Source organism: Idiotropiscis lumnitzeri, chromosome 2, assembly GCF_059441095.1.
Source record: "Idiotropiscis lumnitzeri isolate Australia: NSW breed Sydney's pygmy pipehorse chromosome 2, RoL_Ilum_1.0, whole genome shotgun sequence".
In the NCBI taxonomy this organism is placed as follows: domain Eukaryota; kingdom Metazoa; phylum Chordata; class Actinopteri; order Syngnathiformes; family Syngnathidae; genus Idiotropiscis; species Idiotropiscis lumnitzeri.
This window is the reverse complement of record NC_142392.1, coordinates 26,703,116-26,726,692: the sequence shown is the minus strand read 5'-3', so window position 1 is coordinate 26,726,692 and position 23,577 is coordinate 26,703,116. Positions and strand designations below refer to the sequence as shown.

Sequence of the window (23,577 nt, the reverse complement as noted above, 5' to 3'; positions counted from 1 at the left end):
TCTCCAAGTCCACGTCGTCGTAAGTCTTCAAGTCCACGTCATCGTCCTCATCCACACCGTCGTGAACCTCCAAGTCCACGTCATCTTCATCAGCAACACCGTCGTGAGTCTTCAAGTCCACGCCAACGCCGTCGTGAGTCTTCAAGTCCACGTCAGCATCGTCGTGAGTCTCCAAGTACACGCCGTCGTAAGTCCTCAAGTCCACATCAGCATCGTTGTGAGTCCACAAGTCCACGTCAGCATCGTCGTGAGTCTTCAAGTCCACATCAGCATCGTCGTGAGTCCTCAAGTCCACGTCAGCATCGTCGTGAGTCCACAAGTCCACGTCAGCATCGTCGTGAGTCTCCAAGTCCACGTCAGCATTGTCGTGAGTCTTCAAGTCCACGTCAGCATCGTTGTGAGTCCACAAGTCCACGTCAGCATCGTCGTGAGTCCCCAAGCCCACGTCATCGTCATCAGCAACACCGTCGTGAGTCTTCAAGTCCACACCAACGCCGTCGTGAGTCTTCAAGTCCACGTCATCGTCCTCATCCACACCGTCGTGAACCTCCAAGTCCACGTCATCGTCATCACCAACACCGTCGTGAGCCTTCAAGTCCACGCCAACGCCGTCGTGAGTCTTCAAGCCCACATCATCATCGTCATCGTGAGTCTTCAAATGCACAACAGCACCGTCGTGACTCTCCAAGTCCACGCCAACGTTGGTGTAAGTCTCCAAGCCCACGTCTCCGTGCTCATCAACATCGTCGCGAGTCTCCACGTCCACGTCAGCATCGTCGTGAGTCTCCGTGTCGACGCCGTCGTGAGTCTCCAAGTCCACGCCGTCGTGAGTCTCCGCGTCCACGCCTTCGTGAGTCTCCAAGTCCATGTCGTCGTGAGTCTCCAAGTCCACGCCGTCGTGAGTCTCCAAGTCCACGTCGTCGTCCTCATCAACCTCGTTGTGAGTCTTCAAGTCCACGTCAGCACCGTCGTCCACATCATCGTCGTCGCGAGCCTCCAAGTCCGCGCAGCCACCGTAGTGAAGCTTCAAGTTCGCGTCAACATCTTCGTGAGTCTGCAAGTCCTCACTATCACCGTCGTGAACTTTCAATTTCACACCATTGCCAGCGTGACCATGAGTCTCAGAATCTACGTGAATGCCGTCATGAACTCACCCAGCAGCGTAATAGACAGTATTATTCTCACCACCAGCATCACTATGAGTCAGGCGATCAAAGACGAATCATGTCCACCTACATTGATTCAAGCTACAACCCACAAAGTGATGGTCCAGAGAACAGATATGACCCCCCTAGATACAATACACGCCAACGTACATTTTCACCACCTCGTGGTGAACCAACATATCGAGGGCCAACTCCTACTATTCCCCATTTTGTAAATGAAGACCCACGAGAGTTCACACGTCTTAGGGTCGCACTCGATAATCTCCTGCCACGGGATGCGACAGAACAATTTAAATACCAGATTTTACTAGATCATCTCAGGCTAGAGGAGGCACTACTTATAGCCGATTCGTACTGTAGCAGTCGTTATCCATACAGTGACACTATGGATGCTCTTAATGAACAATACGGTCAGCCCCATCAGTTAGCACTGAAGCGTATCGCCCAGCTTATGGACGAACCGAACATCAAGAGCGGTGACATAAAATCATTCCGAAAGTTTGCTCTAAAGGTTCAGGCCCTAGTGGGAATGCTGGACCAGTTGGGCGACATAGGCCAAACGGAGCTAAAATGTGGATCACATGTCACCCGAGTATTAACTAAGTTGCCGCATCATCTCAGAGCAGACTTCAAGAGACATATTAACCCTCTTAGAACCCCCATCCCTACCTTAGTACACTTATCAGATTGGCTCGAATACGTAGTCAGGGTACAAGACGATAGTATGCAGTCCCCCCAAACCGCCAGCAGAGACCGCCCTTTCACCAAGAAAGAGCAAGCACTAGGGGTTAGGCCTAGAGGTACATTTGCCCTCCTTGGTAGTGATCATAATCAAATAGAAAGCACAACAGTTACATGCGAACCCGAAGAAACTACAATAGAACCAAAGAAATTCTGCCCATTCTGTAACACCACTCAACACTATCTAAACCAGTGTACAAACTTTAAGATTCTCACAAAAGAGCAAATTAATAACTGGATTAAGACATACAAGAGGTGCTGGAGATGTGGGCGTAACCATTTCTCATCACAATGCACTTTAAAGGCAAGATGTAATAAATGCAAAGGGAAACACTTGGAAGTGCTTCATGAGGTAAATGCCGGTGAATTTCCCACTCCCACATCCATCCATCCGATCATGGCCGACAGCTCCCGTGCAATAAATTCTACCGCCGAAACACTCTATGTGGACAGACCAATTGGACACAATAAAGTGCTGCTCAAAATTATTCCTGTCACCCTGAGACATGGAGATGCATCACTCGACACCCATGCTGTGCTGGATGATGGATCGGAGCGTTCTTTTCTACTTCACGAGGCAGCTCAAGCATTAGGTATCCTGGGGAGCCCGGAGGACTTACACCTGCGCACTGTCCGGCAAGATGTCTGTATCATTCATGGTGCCTCTATGTCATTCACAGTGTCCTCAGCGACCAATCCCAATTAAAAATACCAAATACAAGATGCCTTTACAGCTAAAGAGCTAGCTCTAGGAAGTCATTCCTACCCAGTAGCCGCCCTCAAGACGAAATATCATCACCTGAGAGAGTTGCCAATCCCAGAAATAAATAATGCACAACCACTGCTCCTAATAGGGTCGGACCATCCACACCTCATCCTACCAACAGAGCGTGTCCGGCGCGGACCACTTGACGGTCCAGCTGCAATCAAGACAGCGATGGGCTGGACCCTGCAAGGCCCTTCCAGGTACCTGAAGCATTCCCCCCACTCCGCGCAATGCCATTTCACCTCCACTCAGCCACCCCAAGCCAATCTTCTTACTCATGTCGAACGTTTATGGCAGTTGGACATCTTGCCTTATCGAAGTGAGAGGGTGGTTACCAGGTCCAGGGATGACACTGAAGCACTCGAGACGTTATCCCAAAAACCTGTCAAGGTTGACGTAAATGATGCCTCCAGATATGCCACACCCTTGTTGTGGAGAAAGAATCTGCCACAGCTGGTCGCACCCAAAGAAGCTGTTCTACCCCATTCACGCAGTATGGAAAAAAGGTTAACAAAGGATAATAGTAAGTTGATAGCTTATAAAAACGAGATCAACAAGCTACTCACCTTGGGATACATCAAGAAAATCACACCTGACGAAGTCGATTCCAGCGAAGGTTGGTACATTCCCCATCACACGGTAACGCACAATGACAAAAACCGAATTGTGTTTAACTGTTCATTCAAGTATAAAGGACTATCACCGAATGAACATCTGCTGCCCGGCCCCAGACTCACCTCAAGTCTTTTGGGGATCTTGTTGCGGTTCAGAAAGAATATGGTGTCCATTAGCAGCGACATAAAGGGAATGTCCCACCAGATACATCTCCTTCCCGAAGATCAGTCATACCTGAGATTTCTCTGGCGGAACACAGTGACTGAACCCCCTGAAGTGTACCAGTGGTTAGTTCTGTCGTTCGGAACCGTCTCAAGCCCTTGCTGTGCTACGTTTGCTTTGCAAACTCATGTGACAAATAACAGTCAACCTAATGAAGATGTGCGTGCGGCAATTGAGCGTTGTTTCTACGTAGACAATTGGCTGAAAAGTTTACCATCAGTCGAGAAAGCTAAGTCACTAGCCAACAAACTACGAGATTTGCTGGCAGAAGGTGGATTTGAACTCAGGCAGTGGGCAACCAGTCACCCAGAAACGCTTGAACACCTTCCCGTTGAGTGCGCATCGGAAAGTACAAAACTTTGGGTCACTCAAACCCATCATGACCCATCTGACATCGCAGATCCCGATCCCATTACACCAAATACACTCTTGACGGGGCGGCAAGATTCATCTCTGCCACAGGTGGTGTACCCCGAATCCGATCTTCTGAGCAGGAAGCGTTGGAGACATAGTCAAATTCTCGGTGACCAGTTTTGGAAATGCTTCACACAAAATCACCTGCCCGCCTTACAAACTCGTAACAAATGGACAGAGGACAAGGATGACCTCAGGGTCGGAGCTGTGGTGATGTTGGCGGACCCACAGTCTCAGAGAGCCCTTTGGCTTGTCGGAATAGTTAAGACTACTATACAGGGAAGAGACAATAGGATCCAACCGGCAGAGGTTCGCGTGAATGACAAAATTTTCGCAAGACTGATGTCTCGCCTCATAAAGTTGCCCGCCTTTCCACCAGAAGAAGACAGCCAACTGGCTTCAAGTGATACAAATCTGCTTCTCAGATTTGGGGGCGGCTGTTAAAAAGGTCAGCTTGTTTTGTAGTATGCCGTTGTAGCACCCTCTGGTGGCTCGCCTGTTCATACAATTGCATTTTAGATGGGCATGTTTTTAGCCACCTATTTTAGGACCCACAAAAGGTAACAGACAAGGGATGTACAGTCATTCTCTCCGAAGCCATCCAACCACAAGGTGTGCGTGCATTAGCATGTAAGTGACCCAACATAAAATATCCTTTTTTGTGGGAAAGCGATTTGTTTGTGGGCCTTTCAGCTAATGTTGCTTGTGCTGTTTTGTTGATTTGTTATGGTTATGACTACGGCAATTAATGTTGTGTCGATGAGGCTTTCCATTGTATCCGCTCATGTTTTCTTTTTATTTGCTCCACAGAAACCACACACACACATACACACATCCATATCGAAACAAATTAAAGTTTACATGGACCAAACTGGCTTGATTATTCCTCATCTGGACAATATTGTGTTCTAACTGGACATACTGCAGCGGTTATCAACTCCTGAAAATCAGTCCTACAAGCAAATATTTTACAACGACTAAACACATTCTCCACATAGGCCATAGAAGATACAAACATATCAAGTTGGGCAGGGGAGGACGTCACAGGGACACTATCAAGAACACCAAAAACATAACAATTTCATCTGTGAAAACATAGACCACACAATCTGTACACTGACGAGATTACAGGGGAATGAGAGACGGAGAGACTGCCGCCTGCCTGAGAAGGTCAGCCTTGGACGTGGAATGTGGACCGGGCCGGGGGAAGGAGCAAGGACGACCGATTCAACCTACATGACCCTTGACATAGAAAACCTCCTAGAAAATGTGAGGCTGGGCTGAGATCAGCGCGCCATTTTTCGATTGTGCTCGTCCGAGTACAGTTTCTTGTCAGAATAAGAAAAAGCCGCCCAGATATCTGTATTTGTACTATTTCCTGAACTCCAGAAATCAAAGAAACTAAAATATCGAAACTGTAATCAGTTGTTGTTGAGTCTTTATTTGACCCTATTCTTGAGTACAAAAAACGAACACGCATTGGAGTAAGTTTGGCTTTGAAGATTCATTAACTAAATGTTTCTCATTTTCTCGGTGGCTCAACTCCAACAGTGGATATAAAAATACACTACATCTGTCAGCATAGTTTTGAGACATGACAAACTTAATTTCTTTCACAACGTATAAAAACTGGAATATGTAAAATGTTAAATAATCAGTTCAAATTTTAAACTGGGAAAAAAAACACGGAGTTTACCCCCCACTAATGGTTATTCTTTGGCATCCATTTTCTGCACTGATTTCATTTGGCATAAACAAATGTTCAGCAAACCGGCAAGTAAAAGGCAAGATTTAAAAATAAAACGGCAATAACCTTGAACGATTTCCCCAAACAACCTAATGTTGTGATGCATATTTTTAACGATAGAAAGTCGTTCTTTACAAAGCAAATGAGAGTAAAACGTGTACAAACCTGCTTTGTGTAGCACAACACGAGGCTGGTTGCAAACTTCGTCCAGCAGTTGAAGATGTTGCTCGTTCTCTTCTTTTATTCCACAAAGTTCATCTTTGTACTTGGGTGTCGTTCTTGCACACATTTTCAAACGCCAATCTCAACAAATCCGCACTTGATCTCTGCTTGGCGATAACTCGTGAGCTTCTCTTTGTTCGACGAGACGAATGAAAGATGGCGTCGTCTTTTCAGAGTCGCACTGAAAGAATTTCCTCCGAGAAAATGGCAGTCTGTTCAGCACGAAAACGGAAGAACAGGACACACCCCGCTGTGATTTGATTGGCTGCTGGCTTTGTAGAGCACTGTCACCAACTCACCGACAGATGTCGCCATTTGCGATGCAAATCATTGTTATCTTCTTCGAAACAGAGAAAAAACGTAAGATTTAAACCGTATGCACATGAAGAAACATTTTAGTTCCCAAATATGAACTTGAGAGATGTATTGAATTTTACTTTTGTTGCTGGTTTTGTTTTCACATCTGACACCATGTTGTTGGTTGGATAGTATTCCAAATGTATTTCCCTGTTATTAACAGTTGACATGATAAAGTGATACTTTATGTCAACATATTTGCCTTTTTACAGGGTTTTTCACCAGGTTGTGATGTGATTGCGAATTTTAAATAAAAATATGTCACTCTTTTATTACTTAACTGTTATTGTGTTTGAAAATGATTTCGGTATTTATTTAAAGTACTGTAATATTTCATTATTCGTTTCAGTATTTATTAAACTACAATAATTCACTATTAATTTCAAGATTCATTGATCTGTTTTAGGAATAATTTAGTATTCAATGTTTAATAGTTACAGTATTTACTTTTTAAATTTTTGTTTCACCATTTTGTTCAATCTTAATCTTATGGAAAATTATTTTGCAAGCACCAACACAAGGTTTTTAAAGATAACGATAAAGATGTCCTTTAATAGTCCCACAATGGGTAAATTTACAGTGTTACGACAGCAAAGATATAGATCACACAGAGGCGGTGGTGCAATGTAGCCGTTAATGTATGACATTAGCAGCAGACATTCAGAAAAAGCAAACCTATGCGAATATAAACAGTATATACGTAAATACACAAATCCCCCTGAATATACACACTTACATCCCACAACATATACAAGTGTAAGGAAACACTCCGAATGTCTGTCTATGGTACAGAGGGAAAATTAATAAAGTGCTGCAATGATAAAAAATCCTGCTGTCATAACCCGTGTCGGTCATGTCAGTGTTTTTGTTATTATTTTCTTCACCTTCCTGCCATGTGCTCATTCTGTTTATTTAGTCAGCTGAGTGGGGCGTTCCCTCCAGCACTCGTTCCCCACCAGCCACGCACCTGTTCCCCGTTACCCTCACACACCTGATGCCCATCTGCTCCCCTAATTACTGGACTATTTGAACACCTCACTCCGACAACTCATTGGCGGTGCATTGCTCCGTTACGGACTGTCAAGACCGCTCTCTGAGCTCGTTCATGCCCTTGTCCGCGCCCACTTACGGGACAGAAGGTCAATTATTTAATTTAGCAGGTTCATATTTACGGAATATGTTCAACATTGATGAAACAAAAAGCATTTATCAGATGAAAGTAGAAGCACGGGTCACAAGAATAACTGGGATTGTAGTCCTGTTTTCTGATTTATTATATTTTTCTCATATGCTAAATTTAGAGTACTTCGTTTAAATGTGTGAACTTAATTGAAATTCTCAGTCGTGAGAACAAATTTGCACACATAGCATTTCCATGACTTGCATTCACAGCACTTCATGGACAAATACGACGAAGCACATTCTCCACATTGGCTGTAGAGATGCAAATATACCAAATTGGGCACTGGAGGACTCACGCAGACGCTATAAAAAAACACATTCCGAAAGACGGAACAATTGGAGATCGGAGCACATGCACATACGCATGCATACACACAGACACACCCTTACACCTGCACATACACATGCACATACACGTATACCTGCATATACATGTGCACATACACACGCACACATGCACACCGACAAGATTCCAGAGCAATGCCAGCTGGAGAGACGGAGAGACTGCCCGCCGGAGAAGGCCAGCCTTGGCGTGCCAGTCTTGGGGACCAGACGGGAATCAACTATCCAGACGATGACTAACCTGGGGAGGACCTTCCCTTGGACGTGGACCCGTGCCGTGGGAGGGAGCGAGGACGACCGATTCAACCGATTCAACCTACATTACCGTTGACGTAAAAAACTCCTATAAAAACTGAAGCTGGGCTGAAAGATGGCGCACATTTTTCGACTGTGCTGGCCCGAGTGCAGTTTCTCGTGAGATTAAGAAAAAGACGCCCAGATATCTGTCTTTGTACTAAAGGATGGTATTACAATTGCTGGCATTATTTTTAACACTTACGGGACGGAAGGTCAATTATTTAATTTAGCAGGGTCATATTTACTGAATATGTCAAACACTGATTAAACAAAAAGCATTTATTAAATGAAAGTACTGTGCATAGATAGGATTGACAAGGATTGTAGTCATGGCGTTTACTGATTCATTATATTATTCTCATATGCTGAATTTACACTTAGTTTGAATGTAAGAACTCAAACTTGCACACATAGTATTTTCAGAACAAAACAGATTTAGTCTGCTCAGGTCAAACTGATGACAAACCAGATAGCACTTCATGGACAAGTACGATAAAAATCATTCTCCACATAGGCCATAGAAGATACAAATATATCAAGTTGGGCCGGGGAGGACGTCATAAGGACGCTATCAGGAACACAAAAGAAAAACATATCATGAGAAGGATTAAAGAATTTTATACGATTGACTACAAGTTACATGTATTCAGTTTGGTGTAAAGGATTTCATACTTTCCTGCGGCAAGACATATGAATGCAGTAAAAGATATTTACTGGCTGTATTTGGCTTCAATATTTAATAAAAGGTCATAACAGGCTCTGTGTAATGTGAAGGTGGAGATGTTTTTGTACAGCAAGGGCAGCACTTCTGAGAAAGGCCGTTAATGAAACAAAATCATAAGTTTGTACAAATCAAGGATGCATGGGTGCTCTGACGCAGATAAACCAGACATCGAGGCGCTGGTTTGCAAGATTGGTAAGATGGTTGACCCCAAAAGTAAAACAACAGATCCAGTGACCCATCGGCAGTTGGGCGGAAACAACTGCATCGACGCGCCCAGAGGAGGACCCAACACGCCATCCTGCGGGCAGAAGACGTCCACTAAGAGAAAGCTAAAGTTAACTGCAGATGACAAATAGCCAATAGTAGAATAGTAGGATATCTTTGTTTTATTTGATGAAATGTATAATTGATCCTGGGCAACTCGGGGGGGCGTCGTCTTCTGTTGGGTACAGGGACGCGCAGAGCTGTAATGTTAGGGACCCGAGCCCCAGATTTGTATTAGATCGCCTGTTAGGAATAAATCCACTCCCGTGTGAAGTTGCCGGCTCCTGGTCATTTCTCTCTCAAAACGAGCGCGCACAATTGTTGGATGAATATAGGTTGTGTTTGGTTAATTTATTTGGAGTCAGATAATTCGAACCATTTTGGTAAACCTTTGGTACATTTATGTTAGAAATCCCAACAGGATGGATGCATTAAATGTATTTTAAATGTTTGGATGAGGTGAAACTATGCACACGTGCACAAAACAGTGCAGAGCCACCGGAGGTTCATTGACTCTCACCCGATCAAGCCAGTACAAAGTTCATAAATAAAAAAGACTGATACGTACTTCATTTTTAAAAAGAAAAACTTAATATTTTGTGTTTTATCCACTAAAATTGATCAACCGCCATTGATGTTTTCACCGCAGTGTGCACATTTTGTTAGAGTCAGGCAGAATTCCTTCCGTAAGGAATTGCTTGAACAAGATATAAAAACCAGAAAATGTAAAATGTTAAATAATCAGTTCAAATTTTATTCTGGGAAAACATGGAGTTCACCCCCCACTATTGGTTATTCTTTGGCATATATTTTCTGCACTGATTTTATTTGGCATAAACAAATGTTCAGCAAACCGACAAGTAAAAGGCAACATTTAAAAATCAAATGGCAATAACCGTGAACGCATTTCCCCAAACAACTTAATGTTGGGATGCATATTTTTAACGATAGAAAGTCGTTCTTTACAAAGCAAATGAGAGTAAGACGTGTACAAACCTGCTTTGAGTGGCACAACACGAAGCTGGTTGCAAACTTCGCCCAGCAGTTGAAGATGTTGCTCGTTCTCTTCTTTTATTTCACAAAGTTCCTCTTTGTACTTGGGTGTCGTTCTTGCACACATTTTCAAACGCCAATCTCAACAAATCCGCACTTGATCTCTTCTTGGCTATAACTTGTGTGCTTCCATTTGTTAGATGAGACGAATGAAAGATGGCGTCATTTTTTTCAAGTAGTGCTGAATGGATCTCCTGTGTGAAGACAGCAGTTTGTTCAGCACTCAAACGGAAGAATAGGACACACCCCGCTGTGATATGATTGGCTGCTGGCTATGTGGCGCACTGTCATCAACTCACCGACAGATGTCGCCATTTGCGAAATAATTGTTGTCTCCTTCCAAACATCGGAAAAACGTAAGATTTAAACCATGTGCATATGAACAAACAGTTTAGCTCCCAAATATGAACTTGAATTGAATTGCATTTTGCTTTTGTTGCTGGTTTTGTTAAAACATCTGCCACCATGTGGTCGGTTGGACAGTATTCCAAATGTATTTCCCTATTATTAACAGTTGACGTGATAAAGAGATACTTTATGTCAACATGTTTGTGTCAAGTTGTGGAGTAGGTTGAAGAGGACCCAAAAGCAGGGAAGCAAGGAGAGGGAAACTTAAGGGTATTTAATAAACAAAACAAAAGGCAAACAAGGGACTTGGAAAAACTAAAATATTGTAACGTATAATAAATCAGGCCGATTTGTCCATCAGCGAACACTTTTATTTTTAAGCCAGAAACGGCTGCTGTTGGCCGCAACCACGCCGATCAGAAAACTAAAACAACAACGACAACAACATAACGTTCACTCCCGTCGCTTCCCCGCTGCCTTCACAGCCTCCCCAGAAAAGAGGAAAACACAGAACGCTTGAACTATTTACAAAGTCAAGTCAAGTCAAGTCAATTTTATTTGTATAGCCCTTAATCACAGACAGTCTCAAAGGGCTTTACATAGCCACAATCGACATCCCCGATCTTAACCCCCAGGAGGGCAAGGAAAAACTCACAAAACCTCATTAGGGGAAAAGTGAGAAACCTTGAGAAGGGACCACAGATGGGGGAATCCCCCTTCCAGGATGACCAGGCTGCAATGGATGCCAACTGGGCAACATTTGACACATACAATGATGCTATGCAATAATAGATGAGATGAGTCGCTCCACTGCCCTCCCCTTTATCAAGAACCTCGTCCCGAGGGCGTCATTCAACAAAGTCACTGAGGTGACCCGTTGGTCTCCTCTGTCGCTGAGGCCGCCCCGAGGCATGTCCGCTCGGAACAGCCGGTGTAGCATCAGGCGATGAGTCCTCAACTGTAGTTGCCTGTGGAGGTGAGAGAGGAGGTACAATCCGCCGTCTTGGAGGGGTGGAAGTCGAAACCTGCTGTGAGTGTGTCCAGTGTGCTGCTGTGGAACGGCATCACCTCTATATGGGGCCAGTCTGTCTCTGTGGAGGGCTACCCGTCTGCCACCAGGTGGCAGCTGCACCCTATACACCACCTCTCCTATTCTCTCCAGCACTCCACACGGCCCCACCCAGTGCCTGTCCAATTTAGGCCACCTGCCCTTTTTCCTTTTTGGGCTGTACACAGAAACCAGGTCTCCAGCCTTAAAGTCCATCCCTCTGGCCTTCATGTCATAATTCCTTTTCTGCCTTACACCTGCCTTCTGTAGATGGTCGCGAGCAAAGACATGTGCTGACTCCAACCTGTCTTGGAGTCTCCTGGCATATTCCGGTCCTGGTGGCCCGGCTGGTGTATCAGGGGGTCTGCCAAAAGCCATTTCCACTGGTGTCCGTAGCTCACGCCCAAACATGAGCAGGGAAGGTGTACATGAAGTGGAATCCTGTACACATCTGCAACAGTCTCTGCTTCTTGGTCAGGGATGGCATATGCTTCTGGCCATTTCGTAAAATAGTCCATAGCAGCTAGGACATAACGGTTGCCTGTGTCAGTGCGTGGAAATGGGCCCATTATGTCCACCGCAATCCTCTCCATCGGCGCGCCCACTGCTAGCTGTTGGAGGTGGGCACGAGACCGGCCTGGTGGACCCTTGTGCGCTGTGCAGAGGTCACAATGGCGACAAATGTCCTCAACATCTCGCCTTAGTTGACCCCAAAAGAAACTTTGCCGGAGTCTGCGAAGTGTTTTTGACACACCAAAGTGTCCTGCCTTTGCAGGCCCATGAGAGGCTTTCAACACTGCCTCTCTCAGAGCCCTGGGGACGACTGCCTGCCATCTATCCTCCCCAGTAGCAGGCTCCTTCCAAGCTCTCTGGAGCACCCCATCCTTGACCTGAAGAGTCCCAATCTTTGAATACAGTCCTTTAATGGCAGGCGAGTGTCCAGCGACCTTCTCCCACTTAGGGTTTTGACCCGACTCGACCCACTTTAATACAGGTCGGAGGTCAACATCCTGTTGCTGCTGCTTCCTCCATTCAGGTGCCCCCACAACCTTGACCTCCCTACATATGGGGTCGACATGATCATGCGCGGGACTTTGCTCATCACCACAAAGTTCCTTCTCTCGGGTTTCTCTGTTCTCGCAGAAGCGGCAGCCAGCAAGAGCACAAGGGCGTCGAGACATAGCGTCAGCGTTGGCATGGCGATTTCATGCCCTGTGCTCCACTTGGAAGACATATGGTGCCAGTTCTTCAAGCCAGCGTGCAATCTGTCCTTCAGGCTCCTTAAAAGACAATAGCCACTGAAGTGCCGCATGGTCAGTGCGTACAGTGAAGGGTAAACAGGACAGATAATATCGAAAATGGCTAATGGCTCTCACAATTGCCAGCAGTTCCCTTTGTGTGACACAATTACGCCGTTCAGCCTTATTCAAGGTTTTGCTGAAGTATGCCACTACTCTCTCCCCGTCTGCCCCCACTTGACTCAAAACCGTCCCTATTCCGACATTGCTGGCACCATTGTCCAGGACAAACGGCAGGTTGGCATCTGGGGGGACGAGAATGGGTGCCTCCGTCAGCACCTTCTTTAGAGAGCTGAAGGCCCGTCTGCACTCGGGAGTCCAGTCAAAATCAGTGTCCTTCCGCTGCAGGTGGAAAAGCGGTGCAGCTACACATGAGAAACCCCGCACAAATCGCCTGTAATAGGATGGCAGCTCAAGGAAGCTCTTCAGTTCACGTGGTTTGCTGGGAGTAGACCAGTCCCTCACGGCTCGTACTTTCTCCTCCAAAGTGCTAATGCCTTCCCCACCAACTTTGTGTCCCAGCAACTCAAGCTCTCTTCTCATGAAGCAGCACTTGTCAGGGTGAAGCTTCCGACCCGCAGTGGAAATCCTTTGTAAGACCCGGCGCAGGGCCTCCAAGGCTGTATGGAAAGAGTTCCCATGGACCAGGATGTCAACCAAATAAACCAAACACTCCTGTCAGGGAATGCCAGCCAGCACCTTGTCCATAAGCCGCTCGAAGGTAGCTGGAGCATTACACAGGCCGAAACAGAGAACTCGAAACTGCCACAACCCCCTGCCAGTACAGAAAGCAGTCTTTGGCCTGGCTTCACGGCTGAGGGGCACCTGCCAATTTCCACTGCGCAGGTCTAATGAGGAGAACCAGGACGATCCAGACACCAGATCCAGATTCTCATCAATGCGGGGCAGTGGATAGGAGTCTTTCTTGGTCACGCTGTTTAAGGGTCGATAGTCCACACAGAACCTTTTCATCACTGTCTTTTTGTTTTTACCATGACAACCCCTGAGGTCCAAGGGCTGTCAGATGGCTCAATGATGCCAGCTTTTAGAATCTCATCAATTGCACTGTCCACTTCTGCCTGATGTGCAAGGGGAAGGCGGCGTGCATCCCCCGTGTCAATTTCGTGCTGCACCAAGTCTGTTCGGCCCACCTCCTCTTCTGTCAGCGCAAAAATGTCCTTAAAGTCCCACAACAGTTGCCACAGCTCCTCCTGTTGCTTGGGTTCTAAACCATCACCGTTGCGCTTCCACACTTCACGCACTGCTGTCAATCTGTCCACTCCACCTGTCATGGACCACGGGGCCGGGGAAGAGGAATGCTCATCAATGTGGGCATCTGATGTGGGTGGAGAAGTCATAGGAGCCAGCGGTTCATGGGTGGGATCAGACTCCTGCTGTGCAATGGCTGCGCTCGAAGTCGGGAGGAATGACTTTTCAGGCTGTGTAGGGCGCACCATTTCAACTGTGGGGCGTCTTGGAAAAGCCAACGTGTTCCTCCGCAGGTCAAGCACGCACTGGGCTGTTCGTAGAAAGTCCAGTCCTATGATGCACGGGTCGCGTACCGCGGCAACCCACACCCGAAAGTTCATGCATAGTCCCCCCACTTGGATCGCCACCACCCCCCTTCCAAGCATAGGGGTGAGCTCGCCAGTCACTGTTCGAAGCTTGACTGACGTAGATTCCAATCGTGCCACGGCTGGGAATACATCAGGCCTCAACAGTGTTGCAGTGGAGCCGTGTCGACGAGGGCTACGCAAGGAGACCCCCCAAGCGAAATGGGGACATGACAGAAATCCCCCGCATGGGTCCAGCCAACCACCCTCACAGACTCTGCAGTATCATCTGCTTCTGGGGAAAATGGAGCCCCTCTCCCCCATCTATGTGGTTGGGTTCCGTCTCCAGGAAACAACGCGTGTTGGGGCACAGGTGCAGGGGTCTGCGGCGTCCACTCTACACAGACCCCGGCCCGTTTCCCTGACCATCTGCCTTCTTGGGGCACCGCACGCTAATGTGCCCAGGCTGGCCACACACCCAACAAACTGGAGGGCCCCGTCGGGAACGAGCACCACTGCGTGGCGACTGCAGTGTGCTAGTGCAAATAAGCTCAGCCAGCTCATCCACCCGTAATGGTTGCTCTTGGATTTGGTCCACCGGTGTGGCAGAGCGCACAACATGGCCGTCAACATGGTCAATCCGTGTGGTGTCCCCTATGACCTCTCTCTCCACGGCCAGCTCCAGTGCCTCCTGAAGAGTACGGGGATGCGCCAGTTGAGTCTGTATGCGCAGTTCTCTTGGGGTAATGGCCCGGATAAACTGGTCCCTGGCCAGCTTACTCTGCACATCAGTCGGCATATGGGCATATGCACGCCTTGACAGGGTTTTAATGTCATTCGCGAACACACGCAGTGGTTCACCAGCCTGTCTTTGCCTGTTAGAGAGCTCCGAGCGTAGAACATTAGGTTGACTGCATTGTCCAAAACGCCATCTTAGGGCACCAACCAAAGCGCCATAGTCATCTCTCTCGGCTGGGCTGAGCAATAACAAGCAGGACAAAGCTTCCTCCGGAAGACACATGGCCAGCTGCAGTGCTTTATCCTTTTTCAGACCAGCCAGCAGCCCGTGCCAAAAGTTCAAATTGGGCATGGAAAGCCTCCCAGTTTGCCCTACCGGAGTATTTTGGAGTCTTGACAGGCTGATGATGACAATGGCGGCCGTCAACGTCGTTCGCGCTTGCTCCTTCTCCAGCGTTCAATGAGCCAAAACCAGCATCGAACGCCAGCTTCACCCTAAAAAAGGATTGGTGAGATTAACCAAAAAAATGGTTAAAATTGACCAATCTAGTTGGTAGTTATGTGTCCGACTGATCTTTTGGTTAAAACAACCAATCGAGAATTGATAGCGTTTTTAACCAATGTTTATTGGTTGTAGGTTCCAACCAATACACGTCAGTCCTTTTGACCAAGATATTGGTTAATTTGTGCACAAGCAACCAATATAAATTGGTTGGACTGGAACCATCTATATTGGTTCATAATGACTATTTTAATTGGTTAAAATTGTACCATTATTGATTGGTACTGCAGGCTTGGAATTTAACACTGGTATCTGGAATAAAATAATGAGCAAGGTTAAAGCACCAATGCAGTTCAGTTTAATTTAAAAAAACAATACACTATATATTACAATGCATACATAATACAATACATAACAGTATACAAAATATTTAGTAAATAGCATTTGGAACAGTTAATGCAGTGATAACAAAACACAAGTTGCAATTGCCAGTCCTTCCCTATGGAATGAGCTTCCATTAAATGCTAGGTGAGCCCCCTCTCTGTCCACTTTTAAAACACATTTCAAGACAAATTTGTATTCTTTAGTTTTTGACTCGACATGCGACTGTCGTTGTTCTTCTGGTATCTATTGTATGTGTTTATATCTTTTAATTTGTGTGCTAATTTCCCACAAATTAATATTACACCACATCAAAAGCACTTTTTTTTTTTTTACAGCTCCAGCTGTTGAAAAATGCGCTATATAAATAAAGCTGTATTGTATTTTGTTTTGATAATTAGTTCTTGAGTCCTTGGAGTTAAGACATCAGAGGGTGTGGCAATGCCATACACACGCACCTCTGAAGAAACATCCACACATCAGCAGCTTCTGTTGGGTATTCCACATCATATCCAATTTTGACAAGAGAGTCCAACTGGTAAACTAGTCGTCATAAAAGGACGTAGAAAATATTTGCGGCCAAGACTGTGGTCCCAGAGGCAACCACTTGGGCTGGCATGTGACCCCTCTCTTCGCACATTCCTCCATCCATTCTCTTTGACAGGCAAGGGGGTCTGTTCCAGGCTGGAATGAGAATAGAAAAATACAGTTTATTGTACAGACGGTTATTTTAGTTAATGAAAACTAACAAAATAACAAACAATAATTGAAAAAACATTTCGTTACCTCGGTCAGCATTTAACAAATTTTTGCAATATGAACTTTACTTCCGGAATGTGTGCATGCATGCATCTTGGTAACACAAATAGACCTCATTGTCATTGTTAAAATGTGAAACCTGAAAGATTTCTTTATGGCACTTAAAACAAATGTAAACCATGCTTCACACCAACTCTATACATGTACTGTCCAAAATTAATGCCACACCTTCAGAAAGTATTGTAGTTTTTGGATGAACTTGGCCCGTGGAACCACTTTAGGAAACATGTCTTTCACCAGATCATCAGCAAGACATGAAAAACTCTCCTTGTCAATTTCTTCCTCTGAAAAAGAACAAAACTAATATATTATCACGCAGTCCTTATACATGACATTATGCTTTTGATACTATACCTTTTTAATTGAGATTCAAGCATCACACACCAAGCACTAATACCTAGAAATAAACAAATGTATTATTTTCTCGGCAGTGCATATACACTGCAAACTTATATCATTCAGTGTTTCCCCCAGGTTTACTGGTTTGGAAGAGAGGGGAATGCTTGAACACAAATCAGCGCAGGTTATCTTATGAAGCAGGTGTCAGTCCTCCTCCAAAACAAGCAGCTTGACCACGTCGACTTTGCCAATATGCTAAGTTGATGTTGTGCGCTTTAACGTTGTTGATAACCACACGCTCTTCTAATACATTGATATCGCGGGGGTAATAGCTTTATTTGAATACAATTTCTTGGCAGTATACGACAATAGCCTTATATGTTTTTTTTCCTGACCGTTCTCACGAAAGTAAAAATTGCTCAGTTGACGAAAAACATTGGAAAAGCCATTACCGTCGTTTAATGGCGGGCGTTTTCACATATTCAAAACCAGCGCAGCAAACATTCGCCGAAGGGCTAGCATGAGAGTGACAACAAAGACTTACCGTGAGAATACAATTAGATTTCAGGGACTCGCCGTTACAGGTTGTGTTCAGGACTAGGCATGTAATACCGTGCGGATGTTAACAGTTACTTTTCTTTCTACACTGACCCCCCCCCGACGCCATATACAGCAAGTAACAGCCCGAAGCTTGCTTTCATCCGCTCCCGCCTTCCGTCTTCTTCACTTCCTTTTGTGCCAACGACATGAAACAGCGCCAGCTTCCAATGGTGGCCAAACACATTTCTAACATTTTACCCATGCAAACACTATTGTGTAAAGCGATTCAAACACTGGTTAACATTTGGGACATTTGAAATAAGGATTTTGACTGCTCAGATGTAATTAATTTCAAATGCTATACATACGTAAATTAAACAGTATTAAACACTTGTCTGATGTTTATCTCGGAGCGCATGCAATTTGGAGAGCCCCGCGAATACAAGCTGAAGTACAACCATTAAAAACAGTCTCCTTACTTACCCTTGAATCTTTCCACGTAGTTTTCTAATCCCCACTCCTGTAGCGTCTCGATCCAAAAGTCAAAATGGAAGTTTGCGATGAGCGACAACGTGGTTTGTGAAATGCAACGCCAGACTATTTATGTCTAAATTAATGACATAAATGGTACCAATATTTCTTGTTGATTCATAGAGATAATATAATTTAAATTAACATAAATAAATTGTAAATTAATATATACTCGTTCAGTAGGTCTATAGCTGACGCACACTACACACTATGTAGCAAAACAGTTGGGCTAGTGAAGTGTCCTTTCTGTAACCAAATTCATTGGTTGTTTGGATAACCAATGTATTTGGTATTCTTATAAACAACCGGATTGGTCATTGACCGCCCAATCTATTGGTTAATCTAACCAAAATAATCTTAACCAAATAGATTGGTAGTTTTTTTAACCAATCCTTTTTTAGAGTGTTCCTTTCAGTCCGCCTCAGGTGGTTAACATGCTCCGAAACATTTTCGGGGTTCATATCACGGCCACATGCGCCATCGTAAGAATTGTCCACCACCTCCTCCTTGTTTCGCGGGGGGCCACCGTAACTTTCTTTACTCGTTGCCATACTGTCGTTATCACTTCTGACACCAGTGTAACGTTGTATAATAAATCATGCCGATTTGTCCATCAGCGATCACTTTTATTATTAAGCCAGAAACGGCTGCTGTTGGCCGCAACCACGCCGATCAGAAAACTAAAAAAACAACGACAACAACATAACCTTCACCCCTGTCGCTTCCCCGCTGCATTCACAGCCTCCCCAGAAAAGAGGAAGACACAGAACCCTTGAACTATTTACAAAGTGGCTACAATATCAAAAAGTGCAAAAGAACAGAACAAAGAACAAAAGACGACTTGACAAAACTAAGCTTGACGACAAGACAGGTCAGAAAACAGGGCCGAGAACGTCGGAAAGCGACAGCGACAAGTGACAAGGCACCAACAAGAAATGAAAGCAACCAGGGAACTAAATACAAACACAGTGTAGCTGCCGTCAAAGGCAAATCTATTTTATTTCATTCCTTTATTTCATAGTTTAATGTGGTTCAAAAGTACAATGAATATAGACATTATTTTGTGTTTAAAATGTTAAGTAAGGTATAATTTTCAGGTGTTTTGGTTTAAAATCGTAGTAAAGGGGGGGAACTTGTTTTTTCTTCTACATGTATAAACTGTTGTTTAGGGACATGGGCATAGATGCACACAATGGCCAGAAGAGGCAATGTTCTCTGAAGAGAAGGCAAGACGACAAGTCACGTTTGTGTGAAGATTTGTAAACCTTTATTCCTTTTGAGTGAATGTGGCCAATGAGGTGAATATTGTGCTATTTACTTTAAGTTTCTTTATTGTTTTGAGAGCCATCCTTATTTGTGTGCTCTATCCGTTTATATCCAGGGGTGCCCATAACTGGTACGCAGGTACGCATGCGCAACAGAAATCAGGGATGCGGAACGTCAAGTGCGTCACGACGCGCCTTTGCGTACCTGTACACACTGCCATCAATCCACTATTTCATCAGAAGCACAACGAACGAGGTGAAAAATGCCAAAAAAAACCCTACAGACTTGGAGCAAATTTTTGGGTCTTTCACCACCAAAAAAGAAACAGCCAAGCGAGCCTGAGCCAAACTAGAGAGCATTTTCAAAAAAGTGGCTCCAAGATGTGCCGTGGCTTGAAGCTAATGATGAGCGTACTGAAATGTGGTGCAAGATTTGCCACTCACATCCACATATAGCTGATAAAAGAGGTGCGTTTTGCTCAAAGACCTGGGTCTGCTTTTTGATGGATCGGAGGACATCACAAAAACTGAGCAGGAGATCGTTTACGTCGTGTCGGTGTCCAGTGACGGCGAACTTACCTCAGACTTCGTTAGACTAATTGAACTGGGTGCTGATCGAACCGCACAAGCCATAAGTGACGGACTAGTGAGACTTTTCGAGGACGCAGGCTTAAATAACTGGGCCGCTAAACTGGTCGCTGTGTGCACGTTAACGTTGGAGCGTACAACGGCATTGTGCCAAAACTTAAGCAACTCTCTGCAGTTGGAGGCTCCCTGGTGCACATTTTGTGCACCGCAGACACTGGAGAACTGAGCTAAGTCAGGTGATCACGGTGTGCCTTACTGTGTCACATTTAAAGCTGATGCAGTTTTATTTACAGAAAGGTGGTGCAAAAAAAACACTGAAACACTGAAGAAATTGTGCAAAGAAAATGGGATCTCTTTTGTGGAGTAAGTTTTATAACGTCAGGAGGACATCGAGGAAGGAAAAAAAAAGACGTGAGTACCCCACACTAGACTGGTTTTATCGCCATCTACTGTTTAATAAACAACGACTTTTAACCTTTGTGGTATATTATTGTTGTTGATGTGCGGGTCTGGCCCCGCTTCCCTCCGGACAGGTCGACAAGCAAGGCTGGAGTGGTGATATAAAAAAACTTCTGAGACACTCCGGTGGTTGGAAAAAGATTGTATTGGTGTCAAATTGGCTGATGCCAGAAGTTCCCCCAAGAAAGGGTGTGTGCCCCCCCCCCTGGACCCCCCTCGCGAGCCTTCCCTTCTTATATGGAAAGCAAACAAAAGATATAAATATGCAGTTCTCCCCTGTTACATATGCATTCTCATCCTACTTGCCCTTACATGGCCATCCAAAACCCTCAAGGACGAGAACAGATGTGGACTCCCCTTATGTTGCTCCTCGGCGCCATCTCGTCGAAACCGGGACCCATTCCTGTATATCCATCCCTTGATAAGTCGGGGACCCCTGTCGAAATCCCTGACCTGACATAAACTCTGTTGAGGCCCACTGCATTAGAATCGTAACTCATTGTAGTGGCGGCTCAACGCAAGATTATACATTCACCAGACCCACAGTTGCGCTATGTTAGAAGTAGAAATGAAGAATTATTCCCGTCCATAAGTTACAACGTATGGAAATACAAACCTGTTTCACACTCTTCACTTTGCCAGCTTTCTTGTTTGTCACTTTTTCCTGTTTGCTTGTGTTTTGGAATTTTTGATTGGCTCTCTTCATCATTGAGGTCAGCGTCGATCTGGAGGAACTCAATGTCGGTGTAATGTGTGCAAAAATATACTTTATTTCTAAAGCGCATTTCACTTATATGGGTTTAAACTTGAATTGCTGTCTGTTTTGTTTTTTCAGCGTTACCAGTTTACATTAAGTACACTAAAGTCCATCAAAGGCTATTAATTACATAAATCCTACAATAAAGCATAACTTTAACTCTATTCATGAAAGTAAAGTTTAATTTAGGCTATTAAGTAACGAAGTGGTGGGCCTTCAAGGTCTTCTCTGCTGGCCAAACATAATCAATAAAAAAAAAAAAAATCATAATCGTCGCATGGATGTCATATTATAGCTGAGCGTTGTATTTTTAGGTGAGAGTTTTTAATCCAATCGGAATTCCGCTCGCTCGTCTTGCCGGGCAGGTTTCACAATAGCAGGAGCATGCATTATGCGTTCCGAGGCCTTAAGATGCAATTGTGCGAGCATCTCTTCTGTCAAAGTCAATGAGCTTTCATATTTGTCAGACGGTGGCAATAGCCAATCAGATCACGAGTTGGTTACAGTGAGCCTTCTCGCTGGCCTTACGCTGAGGGTGATGAACGCGTTTTGTGATTGGATACTCACTCGTGAGGGGGCGGCGCGATGCCGAATCAACACACCCGAAAGTCGTAATTGGCGACCGTTCGAAAATCTAAAATATATTCTTGCTTTTTTTAAACCACAATGGCCGAAGGAAGGAAAAGTGTGGATTTAATTTCAGATACACTTGCAAGAACATTTTCAAGTCGGACCTTTCAAGAGAAGCTATATCGTCCAACACTCACTCAGTGGTGCGTAAGTGTGTTTCTGGATATTATTTGTCCAGCCGTGGTGTCATAAATTATGGTATTTTGATGGGGATTTATTCAAGTAGAACAAAGTAGGAATTCCCCGAAGGCACAGGTGTGAAATGCACTGAAGTAACTTCAAAAGTAAATGTAAAAAAAAAAAAAAATTACGACTGTTTAATAATGTGCAAGAAAGAAAAATGTTGACAAATGTTGCAAATAATGAGATTTTCCAGAAGGTATTTATTTCTTTGTTGTTTATTCATTCAATTCTATACTTATTTCAATATTTGAGAATTATTTTTCTTTCAATATGTCGTATATTTTGTCTTTGAAGTGTGCGTCCTTGCTGCCTTCCGGAGAGGCAGCCGAGCCAGGCTGGATTGGTGATGGAAAACAACTGGTTCGAAAAAGATTTTATTCTCGTCACATGCTGATGTCAAAAGAAGTCTCCCCAAAAACGTGCGAGCCCCCTCTCAGACATTCCCTTCTTATAGGGAATGCCCAAATTGGACATGAATATCTAATTTTCCCTTGTTGCATATGCATTTCCATCACGCTAATCTTTGGGATTTCCCTCCAAAAGTCCCCCAGAGGGAGAGCAGGTGCGTCTCCCCTTTGATACGACCAGTCTACTCGTGACCACCTTAAATTACTCTCATACCCTGGAAGGTCACTGACCTGGCGACAGAATTGCCCCCACCATAAACAATGCTCAGGCCTATTTTCTCTCAGGGCAGTATCTGGTTACATCGGAACTTCAGAACCAAGACTGGTCACTTCTTTGAACTTCCCATATCTATATAAGGCCATTTAAAAATACATGACTTTTTTAAAATTTATTTCAATGTATATTTAAGCTTGCTTATATAATACTACAATATTTATTCAATTATTTTAATGTTAAATTATATCAATATCAATTTAAACCTTATTTCACTCTTGAATATTTCTGAACATATTTGTTCATTTGAATATGTATGCAATTTAAATTATTCCATCCATCCAGCCATTTTCTGCCGCTCATCCGGGGTCGGGTTATTGAATTAATTTAATACCTAAGTATTTTTTACATTATAGTTTTTCTGAAGTGAGATTCTGCTTAGCAACAAACCCCAAACGCTTGATAGAGCTCAACCTAGAAAGTGTATTTAGCCAGTCAGAAATGTATTCAGAAAGTGAAATATTAAATGTATGAGAGGGGATATTTGAAGAGTTTGAGTTTTGTTCAATGGACCATACATATACAAGCCAGCCAAACACAGCGAGAAAACAAGCGCTGACTCCAGTCGCCATCAAGTTGCCAAGTCCTGACATTCCAAAACCTTTGAGAGAAACTGAGACTATTCGCGTTTCTCTTTCTTGTTCTTTTTATCGTTCAACTTCTACATCTGTTTTTCACCTTTTCACGCAGCGTAATGAAAGCCAGTTGAGCAAGTGGAACAAGTGATTTTATTGATGATTGTGGAAGGCAACGATTTCATAAGCACAGTTTCTTCTCACACCTTTTCCATTAAATGCGATTAAAA

At 44.5% G+C, this 23,577-nt stretch overlaps 1 long non-coding RNA gene across 1 annotated transcript; it reads right to left on the bottom strand.

The window, feature by feature from the left end:
• Positions 1 to 16,840: 16,840 nt before the first annotated feature.
• Positions 16,841 to 17,827, bottom strand: LOC148342135 (uncharacterized). The gene is made up of 3 exons (XR_015842381.1): positions 17,683 to 17,827; positions 17,154 to 17,196; positions 16,841 to 17,083 (listed from the first exon to the last, which is right to left on the bottom strand). It is a non-coding gene; the product is annotated as an uncharacterized LOC148342135 (long non-coding RNA).
• Positions 17,828 to 23,577: the final 5,750 nt, after the last annotated feature.